The 24,723-nt window shown below is 47.6% G+C and overlaps 1 protein-coding gene and 1 long non-coding RNA gene across 2 annotated transcripts in view; one reads left to right on the top strand and one right to left on the bottom strand.

The window, feature by feature from the left end:
• The window catches only part of LOC121444906 (BCL-6 corepressor-like), a 91,546-nt gene that overhangs the window by 12,091 nt on the left and 54,732 nt on the right, over nt 1-24,723 (top strand). The gene's annotated exons all lie outside the window — the stretch shown is intronic.
• Nucleotides 17,621-19,785, bottom strand: LOC121444907. Its single transcript, XR_005973839.1, has 3 exons — nt 19,690-19,785; nt 17,773-17,855; nt 17,621-17,670 (listed from the first exon to the last, which is right to left on the bottom strand). It is a non-coding gene; the product is annotated as an uncharacterized LOC121444907 (long non-coding RNA).

Here is a 24,723-nt window from a genome sequence, read left to right as displayed (position 1 = left end):
AGTGATTGGCCTCCTGTGAGGAAACCTAGCCTGGAAGTGGACATGGGGCCGCTTCCAAACCAGCCACCATCACGACGGAACTTGCTGAGGAGTCCACACAACTGCAACTTGATTTCTGAGCTCACCAGCAACCCGGGTTTGATTTCCTATGGTTCACCTTGAACTTAGCACTGTTTAGCTCTCCCACTTAACTGACCCCTCTGCCCCGCCCCCCAGGATAAATCTTTTTTGTAGTTCTTTCCCAGAGGCCTCCCGTGCTTTCAGCCTCCTTTCCCTATTAGACGACGATGACGGGATTGGGAGAATCTTTATTTTTAGTGAAACACAGTGGCTGGTCAGAAACCTGCATGCATCATTAGCATACAGCCAGATAGCAGCACACCCACGGAGCTGGGACTCACATCGGAAGTCAGAACGGCCAGCACCGCCAAGCCCTCCTCAGGCCTCCAACCAGGCGCCTCAGCCTTCCTCACACACACCTGGCGAGCCTTCTCACCTTGGAGGCACATTGCCACTCTGTCCTGCTTTCTAATGGTATCACTTAGCTTCCCTTGATTTGGTACTTTGTAGAAATGAAATATACAGGAGTGTATTATGTGTCTGCTTATTCCCCCTCTGCATTATGTCTGTGAGATCTGTACATATTGTGTGTAGAGCGATTGGTCCCTTCTCCCTACTGTATAATATTCCGCTGTATGAGTACACATTTACTTTCTGTTTCTCTGTTGACGGACATTTGGACAGTCTTGCTTTGGAGCCATTACTGATAACATGGTTGCGAACGTGTGTAGTGCCCCATAGCTTCTATGTTTCTGCTGTGTCGTCAGGGCCATAGGATCTGTCAGCTTTTGTTGTTGTTATGCAGTACTGAGGACTGAGCTCAGGGCCTTGAATATAAATTTTCTACCACTGAGTTATGCCCTTAGCCTTATATTCAGCATTCATAGATAAGCCGAAAAGTGTCCCAGAGCAGATCTGAGCAGGGCAGCCAGTACCTGTGATCCTAGCAGTCAGGACTGTGATTTCAAGGTCAGCCTTGAAATTCACTAGAGAGGGAATTCCAGGCTAGCTTGGGGTAGAGTGAGACTGTGTTCCAAGGTGGAAAATCTCTTGCTTTTCTTCTTTTAAAATCCTGAGCCATGGTCCTGCAGTGGTGGCACACGTCTTTGATATCAGGTGCTTGGGAGGCAGGCAGAGGCAGGTGGATCTCTGTGAGTTTGAGGACGGCCAGGTCTACAGAGCAAGTTCCAGGACAGCAAGGGCTGTTACACCCAGAAACCCTGTAGTTGGCTGGTGGTGCACACATCAGGAGGCAGAGGCAGGCACATCTACATAGGTTCAAGGCCAGCCTGGTCAACAGAGTGAGTTCTAGGACAGCCAAGGCTACACAAGAGAAACCCTGCCTCAAAAAACAAAACACAACAACAAAAATCCCAAAACGAAGACACAAAAAACTCCTGAGCTATCAAGATAAAGGCACTTACCACCAAACCTGGCTATCTGAGCTTGATCCCCGGGAGAGAACCAATTCCTGAAAGTTGACCTCTGACCTACACACACACACACACACACACACGTGTGCGCTAACCAGCTAAATAAATAAATGCTAAAGTTTTGTTTTTAAATTCTCTCAAACTGTGCTACCTCAGCCCTTGAGAGTCTGAGGCAGGAGGATTGCGGTGAATTTGGGACCCACTTGGGTTGCATAGTGAGTTCCAGGCCACCCCACTTCCCACAAGCCCATCCTCCCAGGGAAATGTTCTCCAATGCTCTGGGAAACGGGGGACTGTAGTTTGGGAATCTTCAGTAAAATCAGAAATTTGGTCCGTGATCTTTAGTGACAGTAGCGAAAATGAAAACCCAGAGCAACTCATGCCTGTCATCTCAGCACTTGGGAGGCTGAGGCAAGGGGATTGCTGCAAGTTTGAGGGAAGCCCAGGCTACAGGGTGAGTTCCAGGCTAGTTTTAGCTACAGAGTGAAACCTTGTCTTTAAAGAAGAAAAAAGAAAAGAAAAGAAAAACAAACCAAAAAGATCCAGGTCTGGTTAATTCCTCCATAGTCTGTCCCTGCCCCATCCCACTCCAATAGTTTTGCCCAGTTCATGTCCACAAGGCAGCAGGACCTCCCTGTGCACGCAGGCCTCCGCTGGCCGATGCTTTCTTGGCCAAGGTCCATCCAGAGCCCCACTGGAGTGCTAGTCCTGCTCAGCCTCGCTTTTGTTGTTTTGGTTTTCTGTTGAGATGGGCTGGCCTGGAACTCTAAGCTGTCCTCAGTCTCACAGAGCTCTGCCTGCCCAGTAAGGAGACTAAAGGTTTGTGTCACCCTGCCCAACTCACCCTAATTTCTAACTCCAGGTGTTAGCTTCCCTGGGGAGCTCTGCCCGAGCTTCTGACACCCACTATTCTATCAGGTTCTCTTATCTTTGTGCTGATTGTCGCAGCCACAAACTTACACTGTGTTGTTCTAAAAGGCCTCCTATCTAAGTTCCTGCTTTAGTTCAGTTATATGGTTTGTTTGGTTTGCTTTGTTTATGGCTTTCTGACAAAGGGTTAGTTTTACTGAGTAGCAGAGCCATGGCTGACCCAGGCTGGCCTTGAACCCCAAATCCTCCTGCCTCAATCTCTTAAGTGTTGGGTAGTCTTAGAAGGCAGGGAGCAGAGAGCCAATTCTGTCTCCTAAGCCAGAATGGAAGCACATAGCAATCCCAGCACTTGGGAGGGGAAAAGAGGAGGATTATAAGTAGAGGCCAGCCTCCACTACTTAGCAACAGCAAAAAAACCAAAATCCAAAAACAAAACAGACTGGAGAGATGGCTCAACAGTGAGTGCACTGGTTACTCTTCCAAAGGCCTGGGTTCGATTCCCAGTACCCACAGCTGTCTATAACTCTAGTTCCAGGGGATTAAACACCCTCTTCTGGCCTCCAAGGGCATTACATGCATGTGGTACACAGATATGTATGAAGGCAAAACACTCATACACATACACTAAAACAAAAATCCAAAAATTTTGTCTCTTAGTCATGTAAGAGTAAAAAGGACTTCCCAGCGTCCGGACAAGGAAATTTTGTCATTTGTGTCAATACACACTTGTATCAGCTACACGTTCTTGGGTCAGCCTGGATAACACAGTAAAACTCCATCTCACAAAGGAAGGGAAAGGGGGAGAGAAAAGAGAAAAGAAGAGGTTTTCATTTAATTTGATGTGCAAATCCATGAGCGGCTTTCTGGTCCCTTCTGTTTGTCTTACAAATATCGTGACTGAGTAGAAGGGCCCCCTGGCTGGCTCACACACCAGTGACCTCAGGGTTGCTTGGGATGCCAGGTTAGAATGTGGAGCTCCGGCCCCATGCCTGAGAATTCTGATTCAGTAGGCCTGGGGTAGGACTCGGAACTCTACCTTTGACACATAGATCTATTGTGGTGGGCAACAAAATGGCCCAGAACTCCATTAAAGCATCTTTTTTCCCCCTTTTGAGACAAGGACTCTCTATGCTGTCCTGGAGCTCCCTGTGTAGACCAAACTGGCCTCAAACTCATAGAGACCCACCTGCCTTTGCCTCCCAAGTGCTGGGTTTAAAGGTGTGTGCTAGGGCTGGAGAGATGGCTCAGGAGTTAAGAGCACTGGCTGCTCTTCCAGAGGTTCTGAGTTCAATTCCCAGCAACCACATGGTGGCTCACAAACAACATGCCCTCTTCTAGCGTGCTGGCATACATGCAGGCAGAATGTTGTATACATAATAAATAAATCTTTAAAAAAAAGGTGTGTGCTAACTACCATGCCCATTGAGAACTGACTTCTTAGTGATACTGGGGGGCGAGGGGACAAGAAAGCCAAGAAGGAACCGTGTGGCATTTCCTGAGTTAGCCATTATTCACAGTGTCATTGAAAGCACTTAAAAGCCCAACTTGGCTTCAAGGTGTATCATCCACCTCATGGTGAAAGATTGTGGCTGCCAACACACACATGCATGTTTGAGAGCAGTGCTGTATGTCGTGAGCCGTCAGGCAGAGTCGGTGACATCAACTCTTAGGCTGGCAGAACGTCTCCTTCTAGTCTGGGGCCTGGGAGCTCACAGCAAAGCCAGGACCATGCATCACCTTTCCCGTTGGGGGGTGGGGGGTGTCTATGGTGCCATAGAAATAGAGAGAATGGTCAATACTTCTCAGTTCCTGGTCATCTCTAATCACTTTGGATAGAGTTCAAGGTAGCAATGGGACACTATCCGACACTGAGCACCTGAACTCCCTCCCCAAAGAGGGTCATCAGATCCACGAAGCTTCTCTTGGTTCCTTGGGACCCCAATATTACCCCATCCACCCCCTACGCCTAGTCTCAGTTGGCTGCTCTTTGGCTTGGAGGAGAGACTTCAGACATGCAGGGACCCACGTGTGACGGGATGACTCCTAGAGAATAGCTTTGGCACTGGCTCTTCTGCCTCACTGGTCTCTTCCAACTTGTTTTCTGAACTCCAGGTTTGATGGCCTGAGGGAAGGTCAGGCAGAGACCTCTGGGGGCAGGCCCAGGGAAGAAGGCATGGCTGCTTCCTCAGGGCTACATTTCACAGGCCTCTTCTTAGGCTGCAGGGAGAGGAAGCTGGGGCTTCCTGCAGTGCCAGAGTGGGCAGAAATGTACCCCGAAAGGTAGACCAGCAGAGGGAGAAGCCATGACAGGCCTCGCATTTGTCAGGGGTGCCATTGACCTCTTCGGAAGGGGCAGAAAAGAGTTCGTGTGCGGTGCTCTGAGGAAACTGCTCTCTGTTTGCTTCCTTTCCTCCTGGGGTTTTCCAGCTGCTCCGCCAGCACCCCTCCTCCACTGGCATCACATTTAGCAACTGGCTTACGCAGAGCTGCCTGGGAAAGCACTCACAGCAATATGGATGCTTAACCTCCCCTGCATAATGTGTATTCCTTGTATTTCACAGTGCACAGCCCTGATGGCTGTAAATGGTTGGATTTTGTGTGTGTGTGTGTGTGTGTGTGTGTGTGTGTGTGTTCTTTTTTAGTTGAGGTCTTCTGTAGCCCAAACTGGCTTCAAACTTACTAAGTAGCTGATGGTGACCTTGAACCTCTGACCCTCCTTTTGATTGGTGGAATTACAGGCGTGCCCCACTGTGTTTGGTATTTGTCATTTGTTGTCTGTCGGTGTCCTGTCCTCCCCCGCCCCCCATCCCGAGTATTTGTGTGTGTTTGTGTGTGTGTACACGTGCCCGTGAGTTATTCTTCAAGGCACCAGCTACCTTTACATTTTTTATTTATTATTGTCTGTGTGGGTATGTTCCAGGGTGCGTGTTTAGAGTTCAGAGGACAACTTCCTGGAGTCATTTCTCCCATTCTCTCCTTCCATTTCCTTTATATGGGTTCAGAGGCTCCAATTCAGGTTTCCAGGCTTGTGCAGCAAATGTCTTTACCAGTTGAGGCATTTTGTTCCCTCTCTCTCTCTTTTTTTTTTTTTTTTTTTTTTTTTTGAGAATGGGCCCCTTTCTGGCCTAGAATGCCTTGCCAGTTAGGCTTAGTGAGCCATAGGGATCTGCTGCTATGGGTTTCTGTGTCCTCAATGTTGAAATTACAAGCCTGCTCTGTGTGTGTGTGTGTGTGTGTGTGTGTGTGTGTGTGTGTGTGTGTGTGTTTATTCTGGGGATCTAACTTAGCTCCTTATGCTTGCCTTGCAAGCATTTACCAACTGAGCTATCTCCCATCCCCCATGCCCAGTTTTCTGCGATGCTGCAAATTGAACCCAGGTCTTCATGCATGCTAGGCAAGCACTCTACCAACTGAGCTACATCCTCAGCCCTCTGTGTTGTCATTGATAAATACACACCACATGTCCCAGGGTAAGCAATCAAGGAATCCATGGGAGGAAAGGCAGGGCCAGGAGAGGCCTCCCAAGGGCATGGAGTAACAGGTCCGGGCCACAGAGCAGGCTGCCTATGCTCATCTCCATGCCTCAGTTTCCTTACTTGTAAAACGAGGGTAAGGAGATGCTCTTCTCATTAGAAGGAAATGTGAGGTGCCCTTAACCAGGTTGGTCCCCAGCTGTTAGGGGCTGGCATAAGCGGGAGTGTAGAAAGGGACCAGAGGTATCTGGAAGGAGAGGCTGAGAGGCCAGAGTGGGAACCGAATTTAAGCACTTAGCTTCATATGTAGGGTAGAGGAAATGCTGCGTGGTCCACTAGCTCTGTGACCTCAAGACAGCTCCTAAACCCCAGGGCCTCTCTGTCTCTGTTTTTGAGAAACTGTTTTGAGAAGCTACAGTGGAGGGTGACTTTGAACTCCTATATCTCTCAGGCTGGCTTTGAATTTTTCTTTTTGTAAATTTTGTTTTGTCTTTATGCAGCTTTGGTCAGACTGGAGCTTGATATGCAGACGATACTGGCCTCAGCACACAGAGATCACGTGCCTCTGCCTCAGGAGTGCTGGGATTAAATGTGTGTGCCATCATGCCAGGCTTGGCTTTGAATTTATGGTCCTCCTGCCTCAGACTCCCGAGTGTTGGGATTATAGGTATGAGCCACTGTGTCTGGCCTTAAGCCTCAGTTCTATCACCTATAAAATAGGGTCATGGCTGAGCCTTATTTTTACCATACATTCATGAAAGTTATATAAAAGAATGCATTAACTATATGCCTCATACTTCATTGGTGTTTACCATGTAGTGGCATAAATGAAATTAGTAAACAAAGGCTTTTTCCCTACTGGCTCACAGCTGTGCATTCAGAGGGGGTTTGGTTGCTGTTGCTGCCATGCTGGGCATTGGACTTGGCTTTGTGTTTACCAGCCAATTGCTTTACCACTGAGCTACACCCGAGCTCCTGAGACAGTGTTTGATTTATAGATATCTGGAGAGCTGACTTCCATTGGCAGCTGCTTATTATCAGAGGCAAAAATGGGGCTTGAGAGCTGGACATGGATGGTGGCTCACGCCTTTAAGCCAGCACTCAGGTAGGGGCAGGCAGATTTCTGTGAGTTCGAGGCCAGCCTGGTCTGCAGAGTGACTTCTAGGACAGCCAGGTCTACCTCCTACACACAGAGAAACTTTGTCTGGAAAAACAAAACAAAACAAAAACAAATGAAAGGAAGGAAGGAAGAAATGAAGCTTGCAAGGGTTGCTGGAGAGATGACTTAGTGGTTAAGGGTGATAAGTGTTCTTCCAGAGGGCTGGGATTTGGTTCTCAGGAACATGTTGACTCAACTGCCTTGGGTACACTGCAATAATTAAATCCAAATCTCTCTCTCTCTCTCTCTCTCTCTCTCTCTCTCTCTCTCTCTCTCACACACACACACACACACACACACACACACACACACACACACACACACACACAAGATAGTATCTCACTGTACAGACTTGCCTAGCCTGGAACTCATTTTGAGACCAGGTTGACCTTGAACTCAGAGATCCTTCTGCCGTGGCCTCTGGGAATAAAGGCCGCACCGTCACACCCAGTTCGTTTCTACTCTTTAATATATTCCATGATCCATGGCAACAGAAAATGGACTAAGACGTGGACACACCTTCACAATTGAGTGGCTTTCTGGTTAGTTCTGCAGCTGGATCTAGCAGGGCTAGCTCAAAGAGCTGGAATCATTGATAGGATAGTTCAAGATGGCTTCCAGAAGAGCCTGACAGTTGGTGCCCATTGTTAGCTGGGACGGGACTGCAGCCCTTCTTTCGGTGGCTTCCCCGGTCATCTAGTTACAAGACTGGCTTTGCTTATGTGGCAGTCTCAGAACTGTCCTAGAGGGCAAAGAAAAGCTACAGGAAGGCCTCTTAAGGTGTCACCTCGGAAGTTATCCACCACTTTCTCGGAACAGATGTTGTTCAGAGCACGTTTTAGGCCTGTCCAAATTCTAGGGCCAGAGCTATAGGTATACCCTGTTAGTCGGCTCAGAATTTCATCAACAGAATTTCAACAATCCCATTGGAATTTCATAACCAATGATTCTGTGGTCTGGCAGTCAAATCAGGGTGACAGTGGGGTTGGCTTTTTGTGACGTTCCTGTCCTGGCCTTGTGGACGGCTACCTTCTCTTTGTGCCCTCATATGATCTTCCCTGTCTTTGTCTGTATCCTGACCTCTTCCCATAAGACAGCAGTCAAAGTGGATTAGGGTCGACCCTGGTGACAACATTTTACCTTAATCACCTCTTTAAGGGTCCTACTTTCAAATAAGGTCACATTCTGAGGACCCACAGCATAAACGTAAAAACATACTCTGGTCCCCACCTTGGTAGCAGGTACTGTCAAGGACCTATGCCTGGGTTTGAGGGACTCTGAGGGGACCCAGTGTCTCACCTTGTCAGGGTGCAAACAGACCCACGGCTAGTACAACTGTTACTGCTGTTATATCTTCTGTTCACCTGGAGGTTAGAGAGAAAAAACTCGGACTAGGCCTCATCCTTCATTTTCAATTTCTCCCGTAAACAGGCTCCTTCCTCAGCTGCTGAAATGGCTGCTGTCCCTAAGATGTCATTGCTGGGTGCACAGTGGCTTCTGGGACCACCTCACCTGTCTTTGTCACTTGTCTTTCCCTGCCCCCTTTCATCTCACCGTAAGTGGACTGTGTGGGTGGCCTTCAAGAACAAGACAGGGCAGACTGGCCACACCTGCCTTTGTCACCTCCTGGGTCCAGCTCTCCATCTTCCATCTGACTTCCTTTCCCCCAAGGTGTCAAATGTCTTTCCAGGGCAGTCTCCTTGGAGAGTATCTCACTTGTTCCCAGACATAGGGGATGTTCAGAAGACATTTACAGAGAACTCGTCCCCAGTCTTCATGGTCCTTTCAGGCCCTAGTTCAGAAGCCCAGAAATGATTGTTGGGGATTCTGGTTTTTGTTGTTTGTTTTTAAATTTTAAATTGTTCTCTCTCTCTCTCTCTCTCTCTCTCTCTCTCTCTCTCTCTGCGCATGTGTGTGTGCACATCCATGCGCTCGCACTGTGTGGGAGACGTGGGCACATACATGTGTGCACGTTGCTCGTGTTCAGTCTCCCCTTCCATGGTGGGTTCTGTGGATTAAACTCAGGTCACCATGCTTGGGCAGCAGGTGCTTTTCCTGGCTGGCCCATCTCTCTGTCCCCTCCATGAGGGGGATCTTTCAAATCAGAGCCTCCCTTCAAGGCCCTACCCCTTCCCCATTCCACAGCTGCTCATTCGAATATTTTATTTTTATTTTTGAGACTAGGTCTCTCTATTTAGCCCTGGCTGTCCTGGAACTCTATGTAGACCAGGCTAGCCTTGAACTCAAATATCTTCCTACTTCTGACACTGGAGTGTTGGGATTGAAGGCATATGCCACATGTATCTCTTTGTGAGTATGCATATGTTTGTGGGGGTGCCTTCAAAGACTAGAAGAGTGCATCCTATCCCCAGTATCTGGAGTTACAGCTGTTTGTGAGCTGCCTAATGTGGATGCTGGGAATTGAACCCAGGTCCTCTGGAAGAGCAGCAAGTGCTGCAAACCACTGAGCCATCTCTCCAGCGCCTCAGTAAGTGCTCCTCTTTACTGTGTCCACCCTACAAGACATAGGGTTTTGACCTTGAACCTGCTGTGGGCTGGAGGAAAACTGGTTTGGGAGTGAGCTGGCTTGCCTGGAATTTGGTTTGGTGACTGGTTTCAAGAGCTTACTAGCTGGCCTGGAACTTGCCATCTTCCTCCTTCCTCCACTACCTGGGCATGGTGACAGGTGTGAGGGAATCACAGGTGTTTAGTAAGAGGTACCATTTCTGCTTGGTCCATATCCTTGTAAATACTCCGCTCCCCAATTGTCCCCCATCCCAGCCTCCACCTCCTCTCAGGTTTTGCTCTGCTCCTCCTGGAGCCAAGCAAATCAAGGACAAATACAGTTTACAGACTCAGCCACCGCAAGAGAAATGAGAAGGGAGGAAGGAAGTGAACAAAAACCAGCACGGAGTGTGGGACCTCAAATGTCCCACTTCTGGAAGCCCAGGGTGCAGCTGAGGGAAGTGGCTTTGGTGGCACCACCAATAGTAAAGCTGACAAAAGCCAGCACTTCCTGGATCCTGGATTGGATTCACTTTTGTCAGGCAGTTGGGTTCCACGTGCCTTCTATCTCTGAACTCCTTTAGGCTTCGATAGTAGCTCAGCAGAAACCTTCCTCCTGCAACGTGTTCAGCTGGCTGGAGCAAGCCGCCATCTCTCAGCCTCCCCCAGTGCCGTCTCTAGAGCCCCTCTACTGATGCAACCTGATGGCAGGCCACACACGATAGATAGTCCCTCCACAATGGTGACAAGGTCTTATCCAGAGGGGGAGTTTGCCAGGTGTTCTTAGGAGAGGACCCAGCCAGGAATTGCTAGTACCCGCACCCGCACCCCTTATTCAGTGTTGCTGCTTGACTTATTGTGGGGCTCTTTCCTCAGAGCTGCCTCAGGCCCCAGCAATGAGGTCAGACATGACAACTGCTGTGCTGTGGCCAGAGCCCCCACCATGCCTCTTTGCTAAACCACAACATGTTTTCCAAACAGTCTGGCCAGTCAGTCAGGCCCGGGGCAGTGGTGGGCAGCAACAGGCTAAGTGTGTCGCTGGGCTGTGTCCCAAAGCCAGGGCTTCCTAAATCAGCACGTTCCTTGTCACTCTTTACTCTGACTTCTGTGCCTAGAAATAGAAAACTCCCCTGCCCTGGTGGGGAAAGAACTAAGCCCTAGTGACAGGGGACTTTGAATTCTCAGGATGGTGACCGAAGGCTGCTAAGAATAGCCAGCCTGAACACAAGCCAGATGGTACCCAGTGTGGTGGCTTCTGTTGTCCTTCGGACATGGGAGGAAGGAGGTTCCTGTGAAGTCCTAGCTCATGGAGCTAGAGGTATGTAGACATACATGGGAGTGAGGACAGGACATGAAAAAGCATCTACCCGATCCTGCCTTCAAGGTCTATAAACCTGGAAAAGCATAGACCCGTGCCCATCTCTTCTAAAATGAAGGCCAGCCGTCTAGAGGGCACCAGCAGCTAGACCAGGTGTATCTGAGGCCTAGGAGCTGGATGACAAGAGCCAGGCAGACCCTGGATATGCCATTCCAACATTTAGCCCTTTTTCTTCTGGTGCAAAAAGTAGGGAACATTCCACAAATATCTGCGTCTTGATCCTCTCGCAGGCTCTCTGAGGAGCAAAGAGGCTGCATATACAAGAACACTGTTTTCACATTGTTTTCAGGGTTGCCTGGGCTGCCCAAGGATTCAAGTAATGACCTCAGTTTGGGATTAGGGTTTAGCGTTTGTTCTCGAAGGCCTGCAGAGTGCTGGGACAAGCTTGCGGAGAAAGCAGATTGAAGACTGAGGAGGAAAGTTGGTAGACCAGTTGCCTGGTAGAGCCTGGGATTTGATCCCTAGCACCACATACACCAGTTGTGGTGGTGCACACCGATGATACAGCACTAGGAGATGCAGTCAGGAGACTCGGAAGTTCAAAGCCAACTTGTTTTGAAAAAGAAAACAAAAAATTCAACCAACGAAACAAAACCAAAGTAAAGAACAACAAAAGAGCAGAACAGGGTTTATACGTACGTATGCCTTCAGAGTCTGTGGGTAGAGCTTAGAGGGAAATACATGCTAACATCTGCAAGGCCTTTGCATCCATCCTCAACCAAATAAAAGACAGAAGAAGGAGACAGAAATGTGAGTATGTGTGTTGTTTGTGTGTGTGTGTGTGTGTGTGTGTGAAGCAGAGGTTGGCACTGGGCATCTGTGTGTGAAGCAGAGGTTGGCACTGGGCATCTGTGCGTGTATGAAGCAGAGATTGGCAGTGGGCATCTGTGTGTGTGAAGCAGAGGTTGGCACTGGGCATGTGTGTATGTGTGTGTGAAGCAGAGGTTGGCACTGGGCATGTGTGTATGTGTGTGTGAGGCAGAGGTTGGCACTGGGCATGTGTGTATGTGTGTGTGAAGCAGAGGTTCGCACTGGGCATGTGTGTATGTGTGTGTGAAGCAGAGGTTGGCACTGGGTATCTGTGTTTGTGTGTGTGAAGCAGAGGTTGGCACTGGGCATCTTCCTCTATCCCTCTACGGTTTACTTATTGTTTTTTTTTTTTTGAGACAGGATCTCACTATGTAGCCACTACATCCAGCCTTACATTTGTTAATTTGTGTTTTATTTATGAATTTTGTTTTATTTATTTTTGAGACGGGGTCTCATGTTGCTCTGGCTGACCTGAAAACTTGCTGTGTAGACCAGGCTGCTCTTGAACTTGAAAAGCTCTGCCCGCCTCTTCCTCCCAAGGGCCACCACACCCAGCCCCTAGCCACTTTTTACTCATTCATTCGTTTGTTTGTTTGTTTTAGTTTTTTGAGACAGGGTTTCTCTGTAGCCCTGACTGTCGTGGAACACACTCTGTAGACCAGGCTGCCATCGAACTCAGAGATCCACCTTCTGCTGCCCCCAAATGCAGGGATTAAAGGCATGTGCCACCACTGCCCTGCTGCCACTTTGTTTTCTGAGATAGGGTCTCTCACTGAACCCGGAACTCACCGATTTCAGCTAAAGAAGTTAGCCAGCAAACCCCAGGGATCCTCGTGTCTCCATCTTCCAGGTGCTGGGATTACAAGATGCAGAGCCACATCTGACTTATGAGGGTTCTGGGGATCTGAATTGACCTTCTCATGCTTTCGTAGCAAGCATTTTTCCCAGAACCGTCTTGGTAACCCTTGTGTCTGAAACTTTCAGATTCCACAAAAGCACTGTCCGTCAGCTGAGCTAGCCTGAGGGATAGACATAGCCACAGGGGGAATGCAAAAGGCTTCCTGGCTGTGGAATCATTGTCCTAGAAAGAGTCACTCTGGTTCAGCCTTAGGAGCTAGCCTTACTTCCTCAGAGGAACTCTCTTAGGATTTCCTTCCTTCCTTCCTTCCTTCCTTCCTTCCTTCCTTCCTTCCTTCCTTCCTTCCTTCCTTCCTTCCTTCCTTCCTTCCTTCCTTTCATTTTTTCTGTTTTGTTTTTTGTTTTTTCGAGACAGGGTTTCTCTGTAGCTTTGGAGCCTGTCCTGGAACTAGCTCTTGTAGGTCAGGCTGGCCTCGAACTCACAGAGATCCACCTGCCTCAGCCTCCCGAGCGAGCGCTGGGATTAAAAGCTTGTGCCACCACTGCCCGGCTATGTTTTAGGATTTCTTTTTTAAAAAAAAATATTTATTTATTTTATTATTATGTATACAATATTCTGTCTGTGTGTATGCCTGCAGGCCAGAGAGGGTACCAGACCCCGTTACAGATGGTTGTGAGCCACCATGTGGTTGCTGGGAATTGAACTCAGGACCTTTGGAAGAGCAGGCAATGCTCTTAACCTCTGAGCCATCTCTCCAGCCCCTGTTTTAGGATTTCTATTGCTGTGATGAAACCATGTCCAAAAAAGCAAATTGGGGAGGAAAGGGTTTGTTTGGCTTACTCTTTCACATCACTGTTCATCATTGAAGGAAGTCAGTATCGAAACTCAGGCCAGGGACCTGGAGGCAGGAGCTGATGCAGAGGCCATGGAGGGGAGCTGCTTTCTGGCTTGCTTCATATGGCTTGATCAACCTGCTTTCTCATAGAACCCAGGATTGCCAGCCCAGGCATGGCACCACCCACAAAGGTGCCATCAATTACTAATTAAGAAAATGCCCCACAGGCTTGCCTACAGTGCGATCTTGTGGAGGCGTTTCCTCACTGATGACTCTAGCTTGTGTCAAACTGACAGAAAATTAACCAGGACAGAAGCCAAGGTCAGTTGTCCTTCAGGGCCTGTGTACTTGTAGTTTGTCTAAGCCTGGAGCGATCCTTGTTAGAGACTCATCTAACTGCTGCCTTCTCAGCCTTCGGCTGTTTCCTGACTTCTGGTCACCCTGACTAAAGGTGTTCTGGCCCACCTGAGCTCACAGTGCCCTGGGTCATCTGTGTAAACCTGCCCACTATCTCCCAAAGTTGTTTTTATTTGCTTTTTGTGTGGCCATCTCCTAGGGATAAGCTTCTTGGTGGTTCAGGTCACCACTGGGCCTCTAGCATCCAGGGAAGCTCATGGTGCAGAAGAATGAACCCTCAAATATGCCACAAGCCACGTGAGCCCATCATTGGATCATAGGTGTGGTGCTAAGTTACCATGTACTGAGAGGAGGGAGGTTGTGGGGGAAGGATTGGGGACAGTTTGAGATGGTGAAGCCCTTACCCAGGGCATGGACCGTGGTCTGGAGAAGGGTTCTTGGGAGTTTTTTCTTCAGAACTCTGGGTGCTTGGACAAAGGGGACCAAGGTAGAGTAAACAGGAACAGCCTCCAGGTGGGCCCCAAGGTGAGTAGGGATTGAAAACAACCCCAGGCCTGAGCCTGGCCTGGAGAGCAGCTGAGGTCTTTCATCTTTATCTCTACAGTGAATGCCCTGAAGCTCCTTGGAGTTTCATAGAGGCCTGCCACAGAACCTGCTTCCCTATAACCCACATCCTTTCTCCTATTGTAGTTTAGCCATGCTAGGATCCTGTTTTTCCCCCTTACACAGAGCAGGCACCCTCTTTCCCCAAGGCCTTTGCACACTGCCCATGCCTGTGCCTCCAACACCCTTCCTGCAGAGACAGGTCCACTTGCCTGACCCCTCACCGCCTTTCAAGTTTTCCTTCCCTCTTCTGTCTCTAAAAGGCCTTGAGCTGGTGAGGTGTTCTAGTGTACAGTGGAATTTGCCACGGAACCTGAGGCCTGAATTCAATCCCTCCATTCTAGCAAGTTGTCCCCTGATTGCCACACGAGCACTGTGGCTAACATGTACCCACACACTCTCACTCACACAAGGCTCTGACCCCTGGTCACCTAGGGGTCATGCAGACGACTCCCCACTCTGCTTCTTAGATGCCCTTCACTGGCTCTCACTTTTTCTCTTCTGTCCATTGTCCACCATCTTGGATCATTGTATGACCTGTTACCTTAATTGTTTAGTTGCTGTCTGGCCTGCTGGAACACAGATGCCCTGAGGACAGCCATTTGGTATCTCCCCATGGGGTACATAGTGCCTGGGCTGGCTTTTGCACACAGGTGCAGTATAGCTACCTACAGGCCTCTGCGTAGGGAGTAAACCAGAAAGAGGCAGACACGGAAAAAGGAAAGCAGCCAGGCAGTCACTGCCACGGCATTGACAAGAGGCTGTGCTGGACAAGCAGGGCATTGGATGACAAGCAATGGAAGAATCATGCTCCAAAGAGCAAAGAATGCAGGATTTGGTGATGGAGGAGCAGTGGAGTGAGCTGGCAAGATCAAGGATTCCTGCCCAGGCTGCGTTACTGAATGGTAGAAGGGGGACAGAGGAAAGTGGCAACTCCAGGGCCATTTTCTGTTGCTGCCTAGAGACCAGGACTTTATAAATAGAAATTTAAGGTGGACATGCTGGGGCATGCCTCTAATCCCAGTATTTAGGAAGCGAGAGCCAAAGGATCAGGAGTTCAAGGCTAATATGAATTATATAGCAAACTTGTGACCAGTTTGAGTCATTATCTCAGGGGAACATAAATAGGCCCCAAGATGTCTCAGCAGGTAAAAGCACTTACCTGAGTTTGATCCCTGGGACCCCCATGGTGGAAGGAGAGAACTGAGTCCTGGAAGTTGGCCTCTGTCCCACGCAAGGGCCACAGAGGATACACACACACTTTAAATGAATAAACAAAGAAAATGTAATTTCTTTAAAAGATAAAGATTAAAAATTTAATCTAGGGGTGATGATGGCTCACACCTGTAGTTTCAGCACTCAAGGAGCTAAGGCAGGGAGCTTGCCGAAAATGCCTTGTCTAGCGTGGGTTGTAGGTCAGTTTGGGCTATAGAGTAAGGAGTGGGGCGAGAGGGGATAGTAATAGAGGTGCTTAGTATATGGGAGGGAGGGAGGAGGGAAGGAAAGAAAGGAAAGAAAATCTGACCACCATGTAAAGAAGAGACAGTGAGGGAGAGGCGAGGAGAAGGGAGCACAGGGGTTCATAACTTACAGTTCCAGAGTGAGGCAGGCATCTGGTGAGGGTCTCCTTGCTCTAGGACAACGTGGTGGAGGCATCGTGAGGTGAGACACAAACACATGTTATTTCCCACAGACCCACCCCCAAATACCACTAGCAATTGTGACTAGTGGGGTTACATAGCTAACGTATGGACTGGAGCATTCACTGTGGGCAGCAATGGATGTCCCTATGTCCCTGCAGGAAAGGCAGCAAGGCTAGAGGAGGGAAGAAAGATCTGGTGTTCTGTCCTGAGCAGAGGCTTTTGTAACATCTGCTTGGCACACCGTTCCAATCAGCCTGGCTAGACTGTTGAGAAGAAAGGGTATTTCTGTTCACGAGATTTTGGGGTATATTTTTCTTTTTTGAGACAGGGTTTCACACTGTGCATAGCTCACACTGCCTTTCAACTCACTGTGTAATCTTTTGTGTGTGTGTGTGACAAGGTTTCTCTGTGTGGCCTTAGCTATTCTGGAACTCGCTCTGTAGAACAGGCTGACCTCAAACTCAGAGGTCCTCCTGCCTCTGCCTCCCGAGTGCTGGGATTAAAGGCGTGTGCCATTACTGCCTGGCTCCTAGTCCAACTTCTAACGCTCAGGCACTTTCAGAGGGGATAGCAGGGGATTCCGCAGTACTGCAGTTCGTATGCTAGATGCGTCCATGCTGTCTGCTTCTGTTTTTCGGCAGGCAGGGCTGAGCCCCAGGAGCTCTGTTTTGTGGCGTACACTCAGAGAAACTCAGGCTAAATACAGGCAGCAGTGGGTCCCTTGTGACTTTGAATGGGACAGAGAGAATATAAGTTCCAGGGTTTTCTGAGACCCACTCTTACTATATGTAGCTCAGGCTGGACTGGACTCTCTCTCTCTCTCTCTCTCTCTCTCTCTCTCTCTCTCTCTCTCTCTCTCTCTCTGTGTGTGTGTGTGTGTGTGTGTGTGTGTGTGTGTGTGCGGTTTTCAAGACAGAGTTTCTCTGTGTAGCCTTGGCTATCCTGGAACTCACTCTGTAGTAGACCAGGCTGGCCTTTGCTTCCCAAGTGGGCACTACCACGGCCCAGCGGGACTGGAACTTTTGACCTTCCTTTTTGCCTCCTCCACCCCTCTCCGGTGCTGGGATTATGGGTGTGTCATCACCACCCCTGGCTTCTTATCAGTCTTTTTAATGGAGTGATAGGCTAAGCTTTGTGTTAGGTGTTGCTTGGGATTTCAAAGTGGAAGCTGTGGTTAATGGGAGTGAAGAGGAGATAAAGGGCCTCTAAAGTCAACAGCACTGCTTAAACTGCAGTACCTTGCTCCTTCCCGGGGACCTTCCTTCACGCCATTCTGGCCTAAGGATTGGAAGTGGAATCATTGCCACAGAATAGGAGACAATTCAAGTTCTACTGTCTGGGTCATCCAGGAATAGGGGAGAAACAGAGACACAGAGAGCAAAAGATGAAGGAGAGAGGACTTTCTGGGGCCTGCAGGTGGTTTCTTGAACAGGATTCTTTTTTCTTTCTTTCTTTTTTTTTCTTTTCTCAGTGTAGCTTTGACTGTCCTGGAACTCACTCTGTAGACCAGGCTGGCCTCGAACTCACAGAGATCCGCCTGTCTCTGCCGCCTGAGTGCTGGGATTAAAGGCGTGTGCCACAATCGCTTGGCTTGAAAAGGATTCTTACAGGGGCCCCTCATGCTAGAGGAGCATTGTTGGTTTCTGCCTCCCACATCCAGGGGCACCTCCAGGACTTACAGAGACCTGTGGGGATTCCAGAGTCCAGTGTCCAGAGAGGGTGAATGCTATGACTTCAGCATGGTGCGAATCCCCCCCCCCCACACACACACACAAGGATTCACATACAGGAAGCTTGCTTTCCAGCTGTGTTGAGGTGGTGACAACTTTAGGCGGTGTGATCTGGTGAGCGGTGATTAGGTGACTGTATCCTAAAGAGATTAATGCAAGTCTCAGTGGAGTGGATTAGCTTTCTTGAAACTGGGTTCTTGCAAAGCAAAAGTCATTACCTGACTCTCTCTTGTCCCCTTCTTTATGCAACTACTATCCTCTCTGCTTCTTTGCCACATTGTCATGCAGCCCTCACGACGACACCAATGCCATGCTGTTGGAAGCTTCTGGGCATCAGAATTATGAGCCAAATAAACCTCTTTACTTTATAAATTGCTCAATCTCAGGTATTTTGTTATACCAACACAAACAGCTTGTCCAGGATCACACACTGAAATTGCCAGCCTTACAGAACAGACCCCTTGTCCTTTCCGAGTCCTTTCCAGACTGCCTGACACCCTTTCTCTTGACAAAGAGCCTAGTGTTGCCATTGAAAGAACTAAATTACCTCATTTTTGAAAGGCGTTATGAATTCAGCTCTATTATGTGGAGTGGGGCAAAGATGTCTCGAGCAGGCATGACATTGTAATTCACATCCCACTCCTTTTATTTATCTTTGCTTGGGTTTGTGTATCTTTGGAAACGGCCTTAAATCATTATTGGAACAAAGTAGGGAGAAAAATAATAATATATAATTACAAATGAGGAATACACCGTATGATCCTATTAATTACCTTCCTTGCAATCTTTATTTTTGGCATTTTGAGAATAATTAAAGGATTAGGCCTCAATTGACGGCAGTGGCGGGTTAGCCTTGAACTCTATAAACAGTAGCAGTACCCTCTAGGAGTAATCTGGTACCATCTGCCACCTGGGGCTCTGTCAGAGCAGCATGAGGGGTTTGCTCTGCCAGTATACTCTGAATATTTATTTACTCTGCTCTGAAGAGAAACTGTGGCAATGGTTGGAAAATAAACCCTAAAGAAAGGAAGAGGCAGAGGAGAGGGGAGAAAGCATGCGGCGTTAACCATTGCCAGCAGACCTAGTGAAGAGGACCATGGCTACTTCAAAAAAGAGAGAAGCTAAATTCTCTTCAAGATTGATCTCTCCTCCAAATTCTATGTGCCAGCAAGCAGGCCAGGAAGGTCCCAGTGTAGCCACTGGCACCGAACCCATGAAGGCATTCAGCCTTCATTCTGGAGTTTCTGCCAGCTTTATCCTTGGCTTTTCATGCCACAGGAGGAAAAAAAAAAAGGCTTCTCCTAGGGACCAGGCAAATAAATTCACTGCAGGACAATGATGTCCTTAGGGGACATCATTTGCATGGCAGGATGCAGTGAAGGACATTGACATCAGAGCCTGTTTATGATGAGCCCAGCAAATTCGCTGTCCATGGGTCCTAGAAAGTGTGACATTTACTTGCCCATGTCCCACCATGAGGACAGGGGAAGCAATGACTTGGGTAGCAGTTGGGTTTGGGGGAATCAGGTGGTGAGTATCCAGGCAAACCGTTATGTTTAGTCTCTAGGCATTCATTCCCTCATCTGTGAAATGGTGATTGTAGTTTTCTGTAGGAATGAGATCAGTGTATATTGTATTTGGCAGACAGAAAGAAAGCCCTTAGGAAACTGAAGAAAGTTAATCTGCTCCCCAGATCTCAAAAGCTTCAGGAGAGGAGTTGGGTGGAAGGGGCATGGGGACCCCTTCCCATTCTCTCTCTCTCTCTCTCTCTCTCTCTCTCTCTCTCTCTCTCTCTCTCTCTCTCTCTCTCATTGTAGCAGTGGTGACAAGGACTTTTTGCTTGTTTGCAGGGCTAGAAATGGAACCTAGGGACGTCACACATGCTCAATAAGTGCTCTACTGGCAAGCTGGATCTGGTCCAGCCAGCCCTAAGAGTGATGATGTCCATGGAAGCTTAAAATCCAAGAAACTTACCCAGGAGTGGGAACGGACAAAACGGGTCGTAATATCATCCATTGCAGAGCCACAGTTTAGTATCATCAGGAAGGAGAATAGAGAGGTTTTTCAAACTTCATTCCAGGGTCTGTTTGCTTTGTCTGAGGAGTAAGTCTTTGCCTTGAGTTTCCTGAGAGGAAGGCACTCTTCAGTCTTCATGGAGATGCATTTGCTCAGGTTCCCATGGTGAGCAAGATGGATCAGTTGACACCTGCTGATCCTGAAAGCAAAGAAATACCTTGTATGACATTTACTGCAGTTGGCAAGTGGCCAGGATGACCCAAGAAAGATGTGATTGGAGAAGCTGCATAGGATTTGGTCCCAGAAGCACTTGGTCTGCGGAAACAGTGCAGATGCCTGACTGAGAAGCCATGTACTCGCTCTATGTTGCATGCCAGAGGGGTGCGAAGTTAGGGGAATCCCTGTGGCCACACGTCCTAGATTAGCCATATATAGGTTTGGGGTTTTTTTGGGGGGGAGGAGGGGTAGTTCTAAGAGCTTTAGTTTCCTCAGCTGTAAAGTAGATGGTAGTGTGTAACCACAGGGTTATTAGGGGGCACAATCGAGATTGCATGGAAATGTACCTAGTAAAGAACTGGAAGGGAGCGAAGGTCCTCAATAAACAGTAGCTATTTTTATCCTATACGAATTATTCAAACAGACTCTCGTGCTATGAAGAATAGCACAGCGACATAGTTCCTGTTAGGAGGTCAAAGGCATGGAACTGGGAGAAAAAGACTCAGTGGCCCAGTACCAGTTATGACCAGAGCCCACATTGATGGGCCCTGAGGGTCTTGAGGAGGAAGAGCCTACAATTTTTGGCACCAGGTAACAGCTGAGTTAGCTGAGCATGGTGGTGTGTACCTGTAACCCTAAGCTATACAGTTAGACCCTGTCTTGAGTGATCAGGAATAGGCAAGGAATACTAAAGGGGTTTGGCTTGATCTTGGCTAAGGGCTCCTGATGTCACCTGGAGATGATATTTTGCACTTGGGAAGACTAAGGGGCCTCCTAGGGATCTTCCAGAAACATGTGCACCCAAGTAAGTCACTTGGCTCCTCTGACCAAGAAAGAGCTGTGTATATTCATCTCATGCTCCCGTGGGTCTTTCCAGATGGTATTTCCTCTTCTTGCCTTGTACTTGACTTAGCTAATTACTTCTGCCTCAGTCTTCCCCAGAACCACAGATCCACTCCCTGCACATTAGCACCACCCCTACAGCTGTCTTGCTTTCTTGAACTTGCTTCAAATATCAGCCTGTGCTACATACAGAATAACAATGTATCAGGCATTCAATCATTCATTCATTTATGTTTCATTCAATCTTTCTTTCATTTTTGTTTTTGAGACAGAGTCTCACCATGCCTGCCTGGAACTCATTATGTAGGCTGTGTCGCCTGCCTCTGCCTCCTAAGTGCACCATCAAACTGGGTCTTTGTTTTGTTGTTGTTGTTTGAAACAGAGTCTCTAATGGCCCAGGCTGGCTCCCAGCTTTCTATGCAACTGAGGATGACCTTGAATTTTTCTTTTCTTCTTCTTTTTTGTTATTGTTGCTTTTGGTTCTTTGAGACAGAGTTGTTTCTTTTTGTAACCTTGACTGTCCTGGAACTAGCTCTGTAGACCAGTCTTCCCTCAAACTTACAGAGATTCACCTGCCTCTGCCTCTGGAGTGCTGAGGTTAAAGGGGCCTTGAATTTCTGATCCTCCAGCATCCACCTTCAGAGTTCTGGGATCACAGAAGTGTGCCACACCCAATTTTTTAAAAGTGTATTGCTGGGGTTGCTAGGGGTAGAAATCAGGGCACTGTAACGAGTGAGTGACATCCCCAGCCCTGGTTTGTTTTTGTGGCAAGGTCTAGCAATGTAACACCAGCTGGAGTGTACTGCCATTCTCAGCTGTAATCAAGTTATACATAGTATGCATGTGCTAGGTACCATGATTGGCGCTAGGAGGGTACAGTCTAGAAAGCTAACAACAGAAAGAGCTTATTCAGGAGCCGCCAGCAGGCCTGCTCAAATGATGAGGCAGTCTGTGGCAAGCAGTGAAATGGTAGAAAACAAGTTGCTAGGTCAGAAAGTTTAGGTTTGTTGGTCTGTTATTTAGAGACATGACCTCACCATGCTGCTCAACCTGGATTGGAACTCAATATGTAGCTCGGGCTGACCTGAAACTAGAGGTCCTCCTGCTTCCCTCTTCCCAACTACTGATGTTACAGATGTGACCGCACACCTGCCTAAGAAGTTTGAGATTTGTTTCAAATGTGACAGGAACTAATGAAGGTAGTGCTATCTGGCACGCCGCGTGTTTGATTTTAGTTTTTAAAATTCACTTATTTATATGTGTGTCCCTGAGTGCTTATGCAGCACAGGCTGAATGTGGAGGTCAGAGGACAACTTTCGGAAGTCAGTTCTCTTTTTCCACCACGATGCTCATGGGACTAGAACTCAGGCTATTAGGCTTGGCAACAGGTACTTTTAGCCGATAAGCCATCTCACCAGCACCTAGTTGATTCATCTTTTGAAACGTGATTTTGCCTGGCCTTGAATTCATAATCCTTCCTACTTCCTAAATACTGGGATTGCAGGTGCTCACCACCAAGCCCAGATGCAGCATGTTACAAAAAGGCCTGTCTAGCTGCTATGTAGGGGATGGACTGGAGGAGCATGAGAAATGATACCTGGAATTAGAACCCTAGGTCATCCAGGCAAGAGAATGAGATGGTCTGGCCTATAGTTACTGCAAAAAGTTGAAGTTTAGGTAGAATACCGAAAGTACAATTAGTTGTATTTACCAGAGTGCTTCAGAGAAGCAAGGAAGAAGGTGAAGGAGGGGACTTATTCTCATGTAGGATTTTGTGTATGGCTGTGTAGTGGGGGGTGATTAAGAACATGGGACTCTGGACAGAGGGCTGCCTATGTTCGAATCCTGTTGGCACAAATTCCCGTGAGTGTTCTGAAGTCCTTTACTTCAGTTTTTATATGTGACCCGTGGATAGTGACTACCTGCTTTACTGAATAATTGCAAGAATTCATAGACAATTTATATTGTGTGCTTGGTTACCTAAAAACCACTGTGCAAATGTTAGCTGTGGTTACTAAGCTGAATATGGATGCCAAGGTGAGCTAGCTGGTCTGCAGTTTGATATGGTGGCCTGGAACTTGGGAAAGAACAAACCAAGAATCACCAAGTGAGAGTATTTAAAGTCATAAACGGGGATGAAATTTGTCCGTCGGGGGTTATCCAGGCCCAAGACCATCGGAGGAGCAGAGACAAGAGCCCAGAAAGAAACTGAAAGGGACTCTCAGTCTGGAAAAAATGCCCTATATTCTGCCACCAGGAAGCCATGCCTTTGGGAAGTTAAGGAAGACATGGATTGAAAAAACTGGGTGGTGGCACACTTTGATTCTAGCACTCAGGAGGCAGAGGCAGGGAAATCTCTTATGAGTTTGAGGCCAGCCTGGTCTACATGGTGAGTTCCAGGACAGCCAGGATTATGTAGAGACACTGTCTCGAAAAACAAAACAAACACTCCCTGCCTCAGCATGAAGGATGTGTCTGGTTCCCAGTTCTTTCTGCAGAATACCTAGGGAGGATGGCTAGAATGGTGTGATAAATGATGATGTATTATATAGTCACAAACAAGGACCATTTCCCTAAGCTGATAGGAAGTCATACGCTAACTGTCTGTACCTGTAAATCTGCTTGGAAGGCTGATGCAGGAGGATTGCTTGAGCTCAGGAATTGAAACCAGTTTGTATAACCTAACCAGCCCCCCCCACGCATATTTTGGCAGCTGCAAGATGTAGCATTAAGTTTTCCTGAATAAAGAACAGAATAGTTTAGGCTAATAAATTTGGAGCATAGGCACTGCTGGAGGTCTATGACCCACCCTCAGGGGAAGCTACCATAACCCATGCTTTTTTAAAAAACAAAAACAAGAACTGCAACATAACCATGCACAAAGCCGAGTGTGTTTCTCTCCTTACCACAGACTCTGCTGGCTTCCCAAACAGAGCTGAACTCTTCATGCAGGGGGGATCCAAATGGTTGATACACAATTAATTACATTGTTTAGAATCCTATGCTTTGTTTATATGTTTATGTTTGTTTATAAACAAACAAAAAACTTGGAAACCAACAAATAGGAGGAAGGAAATGAGCCTGGTGTGGTAGCCCCGGCCTTTAATCATTATACTAAGGAGGCAGAGGCAGGCGGATCTCTGATGTTAGCCTGGTCTTAGAAAACAGATACACGAAGTCATCTGAGGCCCCGAAAGATGTGTCAGGGGAGAAAGTAACACTACAGAGTCATAATGGAGCCTTCTAGAATTGGAGACAGGAGACAGCTAGGAAGAGACTGGTGTTTATATTAGCAGGTATAGAGGTGACTTTAAAGCACCAGCAGGCTGTTCTGGGTGCTGTGGTGACATCAGGATAGATGGTTGGCTTTCAGCAAGACAGGTAAGCTGCTTTTACAAGTTACCTGCAATAGTGCTAAAAAGTGGTTAAGTTTGTCACAAAGATACAAGATCTGGGGCCCTTGATAAGACGTTAGCTTGTGGGTGGGTGGGGGTGTGTGGAATTGTCAGAAATTTATGTATTTTTTCCCATAGGAGATGACATATATGACCTGAAAGACTTTGGGAAAATTGAAAATAAAAATCCCTAGAATTTATAGCCCTGATGGTTTTGCTGATGGTCTTGTAAATTGTATATTTAATCAAAGGCACTTGAATGTCTCTTTTTTTAACTATTGAAGAGCCATTTAAATGTCAACATAAGTGATTCCCTCCCAAATAGTGCTGTTTAGACATTAGTTCCTCTAATAGACCATAATGATTCATAAGGAGGCATTTCTCGACTCTAAATTGTAGGCCTATTGAAATATAAATTAAGATGATAAATAATTTGACCTTACCTGAGAGTACTAAGTATTTACACGTGTCAAATACGAAATTACCCTGCATATCAGGGCCCCTAAAAAGGCTGCCTTCGTCTCAGTAAATAAAACGG

This window comes from Microtus oregoni, unplaced genomic scaffold (genome assembly GCF_018167655.1).
Source record: "Microtus oregoni isolate MIOR12 unplaced genomic scaffold, Mior012 000147F_ref0000457, whole genome shotgun sequence".
Lineage (NCBI taxonomy): Eukaryota > Metazoa > Chordata > Mammalia > Rodentia > Cricetidae > Microtus > Microtus oregoni.
This window is presented reverse-complemented; position numbering and strand designations above follow the sequence as displayed.